Source organism: Oncorhynchus nerka, linkage group LG25, assembly GCF_034236695.1.
Source record: "Oncorhynchus nerka isolate Pitt River linkage group LG25, Oner_Uvic_2.0, whole genome shotgun sequence".
NCBI classification, from domain to species: Eukaryota; Metazoa; Chordata; class Actinopteri; order Salmoniformes; family Salmonidae; genus Oncorhynchus; species Oncorhynchus nerka.
Genome location: NC_088420.1, coordinates 45343190 through 45356798, shown reverse-complemented (window position 1 = coordinate 45356798; position 13609 = coordinate 45343190). Strand labels below are relative to the sequence as shown.

Here is a 13609-nt window from a genome sequence, read left to right as displayed (position 1 = left end):
GACCATTAACATCTGCTAACCATGTGTATGTGACCATTAACATCTGCTAACCATGTGTATGTGACAAATCACATGTTGATTTGATTAGTATATCTTCATGATTGTGGTGGTCAATTACATGGAAATGTGATGAGTTTGCCCTTTGTGAAGGGCATACAGACATGTATTCTATCACGTATGACAGCTGGAGCGCACCTGATTGGAAGGGCTAAGCATGAATAGTCAGTGAAAATTGTGAAAAACACCTCCTATTACATCCCCATTCAGGTAAGATGAGAAAATTATGGTTAATAAAGCTATTATGTCATCCATTTTAGTCTGACTAATATTGTACGGCAAAATATTGTGGTGTTGACGCATGGTTAATTTTCATAAATTATAAACCTATGGCATAAATTATTCAAATCGACAGTACATTTGTTGAATGTAATAAGCATTACAAACCAGAAACATGGAGATAAGACAGATTTGGTGCACTCGCCAGCTGTTACTTTCGCCCCAATGCTCTGTTACTCCCGCACTACCAACAGGTACATAAATAACGGAGCAGTAGTTATGTTCTCTGTTTATTTCATTGCAACTAGTTTATCTTAGAAATGAAATGACAGTTGCTAAAGATATATATATAAGTGTTTTGTCATAAAATATGGAGTCTCTAGCTCTAACGATCTCTGAGTAATTAGGGAAAAGGCTACAAATGTTACCTTCGTCCTGGTTTTCCCCTAGCCTATCCTCGTAGAAGAATGTCACCCGACCTTTCTTGGCAGCGGCCCAACTTGTCTTCCTCCACGGCTGATGACCATGCCTGTTCATACTTTCCATCTTTTGTACAACACAACAGACCAAACCAAGCCACGGCCTCAACCGATATGCACTTGTCCAGCTTGGCTGCCCATTCCCCAAAACCCCCATCGTCTAAATATAAAGAGAGACATCACAATCTTTGGTGGTGGACACTGGCCAGTGGCCATATGGTGTCCGTGAGCCAGACCACAGCCAACAGGGACCAGGGCCTAGTGGCCATATGGTGTCCGTGAGCCAGACCACAGCCAACAGGGACCAGGGCCTAGTGGCCATAATGGTGTCCGTGAGCCAGACCACAGCCAAAAGGGACCAGGGCCTAGTGGCCATAATGGTGTCCGTGAGCCAGACCACAGCCAAAAGGGACCAGGGCCTAGTGGCCATATGGTGTCCGTGAGCCAGACCACAGCCAACAGGGATCAGGGCCTAGTGGCCATATGGTGTCCGTGAGCCAGACCACAGCCAACAGGGACCAGGGCCTAGTGGCCATATGGTGTCCGTGAGCCAGACCACAGCCAACATGGACCAGGGCCTAGTGGCCATATGGTGTCCGTGAGCCAGACCACAGCCAACAGGGACCAGGGCCTAGTGGCCAGATGGTGTCCGTAAGCCAGACCACAGCCAACAGGGACCAGGGCCTAGTGGCCATATGGTGTCCGTGAGCCAGACCACAGCCAACAGGGACCAGGGCCTAGTGGCCCTGGTGTGGCCATATGGTGTCCGTGAGCCAGACCACAGCCAACAGGGACCAGGGCCTAGTGGCCATATGGTGTCCGTGAGCCAGACCACAGCCAACAGGGACCAGGGCCTAGTGGCCATATGGTGTCCGTGAGCCAGACCACAGCCAACAGGGACCAGGGCCTAGTGGCCATATGGTGTCCGTGAGCCAGACCACAGCCAACAGGGACCAGGGCCTAGTGGCCATATGGTGTCCGTGAGCCAGACCACAGCCAACAGGGACCAGGGCCTAGTGGCCATATGGTGTCCGTGAGCCAGACCACAGCCAAAAGGGACCAGGGCCTAGTGGCCATAATGGTGTCCGTGAGCCAGACCACAGCCAAAAGGGACCAGGGCCTAGTGGCCATAATGGTGTCCAGGGCCTAGTGAGCCAGACCACAGCCAAAGGGACCAGGGCCTAGTGGCCATATGGTGTCCGTGAGCCAGACCACAGCCAACAGGGACCAGGGCCTAGTGGCCATATGGTGTCCGTGAGCCAGACCACAGCCAACAGGGACCAGGGCCTAGTGGCCATATGGTGTCCGTGAGCCAGACCACAGCCAACAGGGACCAGGGCCTAGTGGCCATAATGGTGTCCGTGAGCCAGACCACAGCCAAAAGGGACCAGGGCCTAGTGGCCATATGGTGTCCGTGAGCCAGACCACAGCCAACAGGGACCAGGGCCTAGTGGCCATATGGTGTCCGTGAGCCAGACCACAGCCAACAGGGACCAGGGCCTAGTGGCCATATGGTGTCCGTGAGCCAGACCACAGCCAACAGGGACCAGGGCCTAGTGGCCATATGGTGTCCGTGAGCCAGACCACAGCCAACAGGGACCAGGGCCTAGTGGCCATATGGTGTCCGTGAGCCAGACCACAGCCAACAGGGACCAGGGCCTAGTGGCCATATGGTGTCCGTGAGCCAGACCACAGCCAACAGGGACCAGGGCCTAGTGGCCATATGGTGTCCGTGAGCCAGACCACAGCCAACAGGGACCAGGGCCTAGTGGCCATATGGTGTCCGTGAGCCAGACCACAGCCAACAGGGACCAGGGCCTAGTGGCCATATGGTGTCCGTGAGCCAGACCACAGCCAACAGGGACCAGGGCCTAGTGGCCATATGGTGTCCGTGAGCCAGACCACAGCCAACAGGGACCAGGGCCTAGTGGCCATATGGTGTCCGTGAGCCAGACCACAGCCAACAGGGACCAGGGCCTAGTGGCCATATGGTGTCCGTGAGCCACCACAGCCAACAGGGACCAGGGCCTAGTGGCCATATGGTGTCCGTGAGCCAGACCACAGCCAACAGGGACCAGGGCCTAGTGGCCATATGGTGTCCGTGAGCCAGACCACAGCCAACAGGGACCAGGGCCTAGTGGCCATATGGTGTCCGTGAGCCAGACCACAGCCAACAGGGACCAGGGCCTAGTGGCCATATGGTGTCCGTGAGCCAGACCACAGCCAACAGGGACCAGGGCCTAGTGGCCATATGGTGTCCGTGAGCCAGACCACAGCCAACAGGGACCAGGGCCTAGTGGCCATATGGTGTCCGTGAGCCAGACCACAGCCAACAGGGACCAGGGCCTAGTGGCCATATGGTGTCCGTGAGCCAGACCACAGCCAACAGGGACCAGGGCCTAGTGGCCATATGGTGTCCGTGAGCCAGACCACAGCCAACAGGGACCAGGGCCTAGTGGCCATAATGGTCAAGTGATTTGACACATGATGTCTTTGTCAAAGAGGTGCCTTCCTGGATGAGAAGGGGTCGCCAAAATTGATCAATCAACCCCTCTCTCCATCATTGCCCTGACGTTAGACACAGGAAAATGTGTAGGCACACAGGCACACACTAAAAACATGTAATGGGTTATGTGATCAATGTATGCATCATGCTTTATATGTCCACATCCCAGCTGTTGAGGCGATATAAAGGTTGTTTGTCATGTTTGTCAGATTAGGTTAGTGAGCTGTCATACATCCATCAAGACAGCCATAATAACTGTGGTTATAACAGTGACTGATTAGGAGGTGGGTCAATGGGAACGCAGGCTTTTTTTATTCAGACATTATTCTGTTATTATTTAGTTAAAGATAACAATAGTATAACATACATTTTGCATAACAAAGTATAGCCTATAGCCTACAAATATTAACTCATTAAAAAAATAAACAGCCTGATTCTATTGAAGGACATACATGTTGGGTCGTCAGCAGAATAGCTGCCCCCCTACAAACCTGCCCACTCTAGGCAAATAACACAAAGGAAAAATATGTATCACAATTTATGCTATTGCATAGCCAGTGAGGGGGTAGGGAATAGGAGAGGAAACAAAGGCAGTAAATTGCGTCTGATCATCAATGCAATAGCTCGGTAAAACCTGTCGACATTAATCGAGCTCTGGTACCTTCATGTCGTTGACGATAGCTTGGAATAATCCACCCAACGCTCCGCACTCCTTTTCTACCGACTCCATAATCACAGTAGTCTCTCAACGATGACTGAATACGATCAATTAAATGTCCAGAAGCGCAAAATATTCAAACATCAGAACCCCGATCTTTTCACTCGCCCTTCGTTGTCCTTTCCCATCCAAGCCAGATGCAGAGGATTCGAAACCCCCGGCTAAAGGGCAGACAAAAAGAAATCGGCTACTCAATGGCACCGGACTTTTGACGCTCGGTGGTGACTCTCTCTGCTCGGACGAGAGTGATGGAGAGGAGGCGAAATCCTTGTTCCAATTCCCTCCAGTCTACAAACTGCGAAAAGAAGAGCAGGGTGAGTTTGAGTCAACGTCGATCTTCATCTTTGGTTGATTTCACGGGCAAATGTGGAAATCACCAGTCCGGCGACCACGAGAGTCAGTCGTTCAGTCACAGCTCTGGAAATGGGGGCGCGCTCTGTTAGAAAGGAACAGATGTCTTGAAGCGGAGGTTCTGTAGTTCGATCCATAGGAATTGAAGGGGGCCGGTCAGTGTTTTTGTCACATGCAGCGTGGAGGGAGGGACACCCCCGATTCAAACAAAAGTGAGTCCGTATTCTCATTCAAGCATACTCCGAAGAGAAAAACAAAGGATATCCCCAGCTCAAAATGTGCTTTCAGCATGCACGCGCCTGTTCATCATTGACTGTATCAATCCCGAGTTTTTGTTGCAAAGCAACAATGGACCCAACACAACACCCTCGACCCTACCATGCACATATGCTGCTGAATATGTTATTTTAAGCAAACATGTCATTTCAAGTTAAAGGAACCTTAATGTTTGTCTTTAGTACATACACTAGCGGTATTAATTACATTGCATAGCAACAAATTGACCGTTGTTGTTTGAAATATGAACTGTTCTTTATTCCACATGTGTGACAACAATAAAAGGTATCTGAATCCCCAACATTTTTTGTAAATTGTCTACTGTGCAGAAGATTATTTTTTTCAGTTGCATGTAACTTTTTATTTAGACATTTTTTGGAAGTCTATACCGGCCATTACGGCAGTAAATGATTATAGTTGCTAATTGGTGAGTAAAGAACGTATTTTGACCTGATTAAACTTGAAAAGCTAGTAAATGGCATGTTGAATGAGAATCGCCATATCACCGTCTCCTGTAAAGCCAGATTCTGGTTCAGTGTTTCCCCAACCACGTGGGCAGCCATGATGAGTCTGTCAGAGGCCTGTCTGTGGGCCTGCAGCCCAGTCAGTCTGAACCACAGACCTCGCTCAGCCTCTTGGCATCCTCAGCAAAAAAAAACACCTCCCTCCCTCCTCCACCACCAACCCACAAATGCATGTGTGTCTGCACGAGTTTCCCTTATCGTGAATGATGGCTTTAGTAAGGGGGGAAAACGCCAACTCCTCTGTTTATACTCACTTTCCGTAAGACTGTAAGGCTGTATGACTGAAATCAATTATCCACTCTCAATGTGTCAAGCTTGAGACTTTGAAGATCTTGAATGCTTACGTAACTTAAGTGTAGCCCTTTACACTTCTACCCGTATACGAGTTAAACATTGGAGACTGATAAGCGGCTAAATTGGAACGCAGTGTCTGGACAGTACCACGCTATATATGACGTCAGAGCACTGTCTCTGTGCTTCACGGCGCTGTATGGGTTTTGACTGTATGGGTTTTGACTGACAGCCGTTCTAAACTTGAACATCGTGCGGAAAAAAAGTTGCCTCCATCCCTCCCGCTAATTGCCCAACTTTTGCAAATGTTTTGTTGTCCGAGTGAGGGAAATTCTGGAAATGACGAGAACTCAATGTATTGTAAAAGACGAGACGTTGATGATTATAATAAATGTTATGTTATGTCATACAAGCAAGCCGAACACCCTTGAGTCCAAATGTGCACTTCACATTTCCATATCATAAAACTCATATAATATACAATGTCAACGTTTAGGATCACTATGCTTGGTGTACAGTTACAAGATGATATGGCGCGGTACTTTGGGTTGTCCAGAACAGAATGAGCCTATGTTTATTGTATTGTGAAGAAAATTTGGCACAGACCACGCATCTGAATGCACTCATTACTCCATTCTATGCACAGCAAAATAATGTCTGGCTCGGCTATTTACCTTTCTAACAGCAGTGCGCTTGCGCTGCGGTCGGAGGGTTGGCAGTATTTGAGGTGTCTTTAAAAACAAGCGCAAAAGTGACAATTTCATGCAGCGCTAATGGGAAGTTTTAAGACCCACAAAAAGCAATGATACAATTTACAGAAGAGAAGTCTGTATAGACGCGCAAATGTTATTCGTAAATACATTTAGGCCTAAGTGTGCATACATTGCCATGGAACGAGAGAAGCGATTTATGATGTCATGTTTCTGACCCCAAACAGATTGTTTTCCATTTTATATCAAGCCCTCCATAGGCTACCTTTACCCATACCTACAGTGCCTTCAGAAAGTATTCACACCCCTTGACTTTTTCCCCATTTTGTTGTGTTACAGCCTGCATTTCACATGGATTAAATTGAGATTGTTTTGTTACTGGCCTACACACAATACCATATCATGTAAAAGTGGAGTTATGCTTTTCAAAATGTTTACAAATTAATAAAAAATGAAAAGCTGAAAATTTGTCTTGGAACAATAAGTATTCAACCCATTTGTTTTGGCAAGCCTAAATAAGTTCAGGAGTAAAAATGATCTAACGAGTCACATAATAAGTTGCATGGACTCACTCTGTGTTCAATAATAGTGTTTAATATTATTTTTGAATGACTACCTCATCTCTGTACCCCACACATACAATTATCTGTAAAGTCCCTCAGTCAAGCAGTGAATTTCAAACACAGATTCAACCACAAAGACCAGAGAGGTTTTCCAATGCCTCGTTAAGGGCACTTATTGGTAGATGGGTAAAAATAAAAATGATGACATTGAATATCCCTTTGAGAATGGTGAAGTTATTAATTACTCTTTGGATGGAGTATCAATACACCCAGTCACTACAAAGATACAGGCGTCCTTCCTAACTCAGTTGCACGAGAGGAAGGAAACCAACATGAGGCCAATGGTGACTTCAAAACAGTGAATGTTCCTGAGTTGCCGAGTTACAGTTTTGACTTAAATCTACTTGAAAATCTATGGCAATACCTTAAAATGGTTGTCTAGCAATGATCAACAACCAATTTGACAGAGCTTGAAGAATTTTGAAAATAATCATGTGCAAATGTTGCACAATCCTGGTGTGGAAAGCTCTTCGAGACTTACCCAGAAAGACTGACAGCTGTAATCACTGCCAAAGGTACTTCTGTATTTGCGATCATTTCTAAAACCAGGTTTTCACTTTGTCATTATGGGGTATTGTGTGTAGACAAAAAAATAGATTAAATCCATTTTTGAATTCAGGCCGTAACACAACAAAATGTGGAATAAGTCATGGGGTATGAATACTTTCTGAAGGGGCTGTATACTGTCTGGTTCAACAGTAATGTGATGTGTCTTTTTTTATTCTGGCCTTGCAATGTAGCCTATCGAATAAAGGTGTTTAAATGGTCTATTCGTCATAGTGCCTTGAATTGAAAATATACTGCACATCCTAAAACATACACACACATATGCCTACCTGCATACCTTCATTTCACTTGTTCAAGTATCCATCCCCATCTCCAAAGAGCGCATCTCATGCGGTTACCAAAGCTGCGCTCCTCCAAACGTATTTAAATGATTCAGTTCTATAATATAGTATCAATGGTAGGCCTAGGCTATATTTTGCTTATTGCGAATGTGCATCACACATATAATACAATTTACGGGGGTCTAGTGTTGTTTTTTTTAGGAGAAGTGCAATGCGTAAAGACATGTAGGCTAGGCTCGTTGAAGCCAATTATAACAATGTTGACTGCTAACACTCCAAGCATAGGCTATTGCGCAAACACTTGATGTTGTTTTACTGTTGCTATTGCACGTTACTGTGTCCTACACTATTTAATAAACTGTATTAGGCTATCAATACCAGGATGAGAATATTCTGTGCCCTCAGCCAAATTGGAGTTGATGACAATGCAAAGACCTTTAATATCCTTCAGAACTTGAGACACATGCATGCAGTATTAAGTCATGGAACGTGTTCATTGGCCAAGACCTCCTCAAACTTGTGTATCCATTAAAACCCAGCCTTTTCGCGCCACCACCAGCTATTGCGCTCATTATTCTAGCTGTGAAAATAGCTAAACGATTTCAGACACATCCCTGGACCTTTGCACTATGGCCAGTGCGTGGATATACCATTGCATTAAGTGTGGGAGTGAAAGAACAGTTTATCTTTCCAAATAGGCTAAAAAAAAAAACGATATAAACCATGTGATGTTCATTTTAAAATGTGATAACTGCATAAAATCATCATAGCATTTAAATCTAAGTCAAGCTGTTGTCTTAGCATTCCATTAACAGAGCATGAACCTGGCTGGCCTGGTACCAGAAACAGTCCTAGCTACTCCTAACAGACTACTCCATCTGGAACATGCAGTTCTGTCAACCTTGACCTGATCACATGACAGAGTCCCTCTCCACAGCCGATCTAAAAAGAGAAAGATGCCCACCATGATTGACTGTGACCTTTGACCCCCTAGCAAGGCCTTACCCATGATCCCTTGGGCCCCCCTGCCTCTTGGGTTTATCACCCTTTCTGTACCCTCTGCCAAGTCCCAAACAGCCGGATGTTCCCGTTTTCAGGGAAATGGAAAGAGAGCCTGTGACTCGACTTTTGGACATTAACAAGGTTACATTCCATCTTAACTTCTCCTCCACATTTACTGGGTTGATTGAATAGCGCAGAAGAGAACCTCCCCAGACAGTTTTTTGTTTCCTCTCGTCAAGACCAGTATGTAGGGGATCTAGTTTCAGGCATTTCGTTTACGCCTGCTGCATTAGGTTACCCTTGGTGAGGGATAACATAGGGACGGCTGGGGTCTACTCCGGGGTCAGCTGGCCATATGTCCACTTGACCATAAAATCAATAATGATTTACTATTGTTCCTCCAAATACTAGGCACGGCTGTTACGTAAGTAATCCCTGTATGTCGTCCCAAGTTAAGTAAATATGTTCACTAAATACGTTTTAAAGTATGCAAATCCAGTAACATGCAGGTGCAGGGTACAATAACTAAACTGATGATACTTTTGGCGCTTACTGTAACTCAAACTTTCCCCCCTTACTAGCTCTGACTTTGCTGATAGCTACTTTGAGAACATTTTTACTCACTATGTTTGTCCCACCTAGCTAGCTTAAGATGAATGCACTAACTTTAAATCGCTCTGAATTAGAGCGTCTGCTAAATGAATACAATGTAAATGCCTACACACTGTTGATTGCTCCCAACGCTTCGACACGAAGGGCTTCGCCAGGCTGTAAATAAGATGAACCCACAAGGGTTGGGGGGTCTCATCTTGGCAGATGATTGGACTCAGCTAGGCTGAACTATTGGTGTCCATAATGTGCAATTACACACACGTTGGAATGTGTGTTAATACCTTGTAATCCAATTTCACACCATCTAATATTTGGCAGTATACAATAAAGCAAAAGGTTCCAATGTGTTTGGTGGATCTGATATTGCATAAGCTGATGAATTGAGGCAGGAGGTATTGCCCTGTGATAGTCTGAATCAAATTGTGTACCATAACGATTGGGCCACACACATACAGGTAACTGCCACAATAAAGGAAATGCCAACATAAAACTTCCTAATAGGTGTGGGCCACCATGAGCCATAACAGCGTCAATGTACCTTGGCATTGTCAGGGATTTCCTCCTCTTCTTCCGAAGAGGAGAGGCGAAAAGGATCAGAGGACCAATATGCGGCGTGGTAAGTGTCCATGGTTCTTTTAATACGTAAATGTACACATGAACACTACAAAACAATAAACATGGAAAACCTAAACAGTCCTATCTGGTGCAAAGACAGAGACAGGAACAAACACACAGTGAAACCCAGGCTACCTAAGTATGATTCTCAATCAGAGACAACTAATGACACCTGCCTCTGATTGAGAACCATACTAGGCCGAAACATAGAAATACCCCAAAACATAGAAAAACAAACATAGACTGCCCACCCAACTCACACCCTGACCATAATAAATAATGACAAAACAAAGGAAATAAAGGTCAGAACGTGACAGGCATAGATTCTACAAGTGTCTGGAACTCTATTGGAAAGATGTGACACCATTCTTCCACAACTATTCCATAATTGAGTGTTTTATTGATGATGGTGGAGGAAAACGCTGTCTCATGTGCTGCTCCAGAATCTCCTAAATCTCCCTTGGCATTTGGTTTACATTGTTTTCATGCTCATCAAACCATTCAGTGACCGCTCATACCCTGTGGATGGGTGAATTGCCATCCTACTACGTCTTAGCCTTGGTATCCAAAATAAATGGCATGCCCAGCATTTGTATGCATGACCCTAAGCATGATGGGATGTTGATTGCTTAATTAACTCAGGAACCACACCTGTGTGGAAGCACCTGCTTTCAATATACTTTTTATCCCTCATTTACTCAAGTGTTTCCATTATTTTGTCAGTTACCTGTAGATCTCAACAATACACATCTTACACTTACATTCTAAACTATAGTAGGAACTGAGTGAATATAATATCATCCAGAAAAACTGCAAAAACCAAAGGAAATGCCCTCCACAATAGCTGCAAAAACGCCATAGTTGCTTGATTGAGTTAGACAAATATTCTGCTCTTGCTGACAGCTGTATTCAATGCTCTCAGTGAGAAACAGATGCAGGATATCCAAAATCCTCACCTCACACCAGGACAAAAAGAAGCAGGCCCAACATTTGACCTTCTCTGTGGCAAGCCAGCTGCAATATGAGACTCGGCGTTGACCTTGACTTTAAACGTGATCTTTGGCTAAAAGTGGAACTTACAAGACCCACTCCATAAACTGAAGGCCTCTTGAAAGTGACCTCTCTGTGGGGTGCGTGGGGGTGGGGTTTGAGTGCTCTTCACCAGCACATACTGTACCTCCATCATGGATGCGTCCCAAATGGCACCCTGTTCCATATGTAGGGCACTACTTTTGGTCTATATAGAGAATAGAGTGCCATTTGGGACACATACATCAACAACATCTAGCAGATACTTCTATGTCCATAGAGCTTCTTCCTAAGTAATGGTTCCATGTGAACACAATCAGACACAGTGGCATGCTGCACTATTGAGTGTTTGACAGAAGCCTTCAAACAGAGGGAGGCCAGCTAATGAATGAGCTGATGTAAATGAAACAACTCCCTGTAGAGTGGAGGTACCAAAGGCCCTCCCTGGAGCCTTGTCCTGGGGCCGCAGGGCCTTCTCTTTGACCTCCCTCTCTCGGTCTCTCCATACTTCCCTTCCCCCATCTTTTCCCTCTTCCCCATATTTCCTCCTCTTCCCCTATATTTCCCTGCACTTTCCCTTCTCGCTTGTCTCTACTTCCCCCACCATTCCCTTCTCTCCCGCCTCTTCTTACCCCATCTTCCTCCATCGGTACCCCTATAGTACCCCCTCTCCGCAACTCTGACACCTCCACTAAGGTCAGGGGAGCTGGAGAAGATCCCCAGAGCCAAACTGGTGGGTTAGGTTGACATGGAACATGTGAGCCTGTGGAATCCCCCCGTTCCGCCTGCCTGGCTAGCCCAGTGATTCGTTCAAAGGAGCCACAGACAAGTGTGCTTCCCCCGGTATATCTCAGAGAGAGAGAGAGCATGAGTGAGAGCATGAGAGAGAGAGAGAGAGAGAGAGAGAGAGAGAGAGAGAGAGAGAGAGAGAGAGAGAGAGAGAGAGAGAGCCAGGCCACATTACACCAGGGGAATTTCAGAGTGAGATTTACTTGACAAATACAGACGCACACACTTATACACACACGCACGCACGAATGCACAGTGATACTGCAAATGGGAAAATAAACCCTCACGGACAATAAACACAGGCATATTCACTCCCAAACAAATACCCAGAAAACACAAATACAGTCCTGGGAAATGGTTACGGGATGTTGGAACATTGTGCATTCCTGGGCTCTGTTGGACAGATAATTCTGAACTGTGCATCACAGCATTTACACACTTAGAAAAAACGTGCTATCTAGAACCTAAAAGGGTTCTTCAGCTGTCCCCATAGGAGAACCATAAAGAACTCTTTTGGTTCCATGTCCAAAAAACTCAAATACATTTTTATTTGTCACATGCTGAATAAAACAGGTAGACCCCCTTACCTTGAAATGTTTACTTACAAGCCCTTAACCAACAATGCAGTTCAAGAAATAGAGTTAAGAAAATATTTACTAAATAAACAAAGTAAAAAAAGTAACACGAGAAAATTACAAAACAATAATGAGGCCATATACAGGGGGTACCGGTACTGAGTCAATGTGCGGGGGAACAGGTTAGTCGAGGTCATATGATTAATTGTTCAGCAGTCTTATTGCTTGAGGGTAGAATGGTGTTAAGGAGTCTTTTGGTCCTAGACTTGGCGTTCCGGTACCGCTTGCTGTGCGGTAGCAGAGAGAACAGTCTATGACTTGGGTGACTGGAGTCTTTTTGACAATTTGTTGGGCCTTCCTCTGACACCGCCTAGTATATAGGTCCTGGATGTCAGGAAGCTTGGCCCCAGTGATGTACTGGGCCATCCACACTACCCTCTGTAGTGCCTTACGGTCAGATGCCGAGCAATTGCCATACCAGGCGGTGATGCAACAGGTCAGGATGCTCTCGATGGTGTAGCTGTAGAACGTTTTGAGAATCTGGGGACCCATGCCAAATCTTTTCATTCTCCTGAGGGGAAAAAGGTGTTGTCGTGCCCTCTTCATAAGTGTCTTGGTGTGTTTGGACCATGATATTTCGTTGGTGATGTAGAGACCAAGAAACTCTCGACCCGCTCCTCCTCACCCCTGTTGATGTTAATGGGGGCCTGTTCATTCTTCCTCTTCCTATAGTCCACGATCAGCGCCTTTGTCTTGCTCACAATGAGGGAGAAGTTGTTGTCCTGGCACCACACTGCCAGGTCTCTGACCTCCTCCCTATAGGCTGTCTCATAGTTGTCGGTGATCAGGCCTACCACTGTTGTGTTGTCAGCAAACTTAATGATGGTGTTGGAGTTGTGTGTGGCCACGCAGTCATGTGTGAACAGGGAGTACAGGAGGAGACTAAGCATGCACCTAAGGGGCCCCAGTGTTGAAGATCAGTATGGCAGATGTGTTGTTACCTACCCTTACCACCTGGGGGCGGCCTGTCAGGAAGTCCAGGATCCAGTTGCAGAGGGAGGTGTTTAGTCCCAGGGTCCTTAGCTTAGTGATGAGATTTGAGGGCACTATGGTGTTGAACGCTGAGCTGTAGTCAATCAACAGCATTCTCACATAGGTGTTCCTTTTGTCCAGGTGGGAAAGGGCAGTGTGGAGTGCGATTGAGATTGCGTCATCTGTGGATCTGTTGGGGCGGTATGCGAATTGGAGTTGGTCTATAGTTTCCCGGCATGATGGTGTTGATGTGAGCCATGACCAGCCTTTCCACTGGCTGTTATTGATGTGAGCCATGTTAAACCATTTCCTGGAACCCAAAAGGGTTCTACCCGGAACCAAAAAGGGTTCTC

At 46.0% G+C, this 13609-nt stretch overlaps 1 pseudogene; it reads right to left on the bottom strand.

Moving 5' to 3' along the window:
- LOC115109570 (protein MTSS 2-like) overlaps nt 1-4667 on the bottom strand; it is a 43380-nt pseudogene extending 38713 nt beyond the window's left edge.
- Between the last annotated feature and the right edge of the window lie 8942 nt (nt 4668-13609).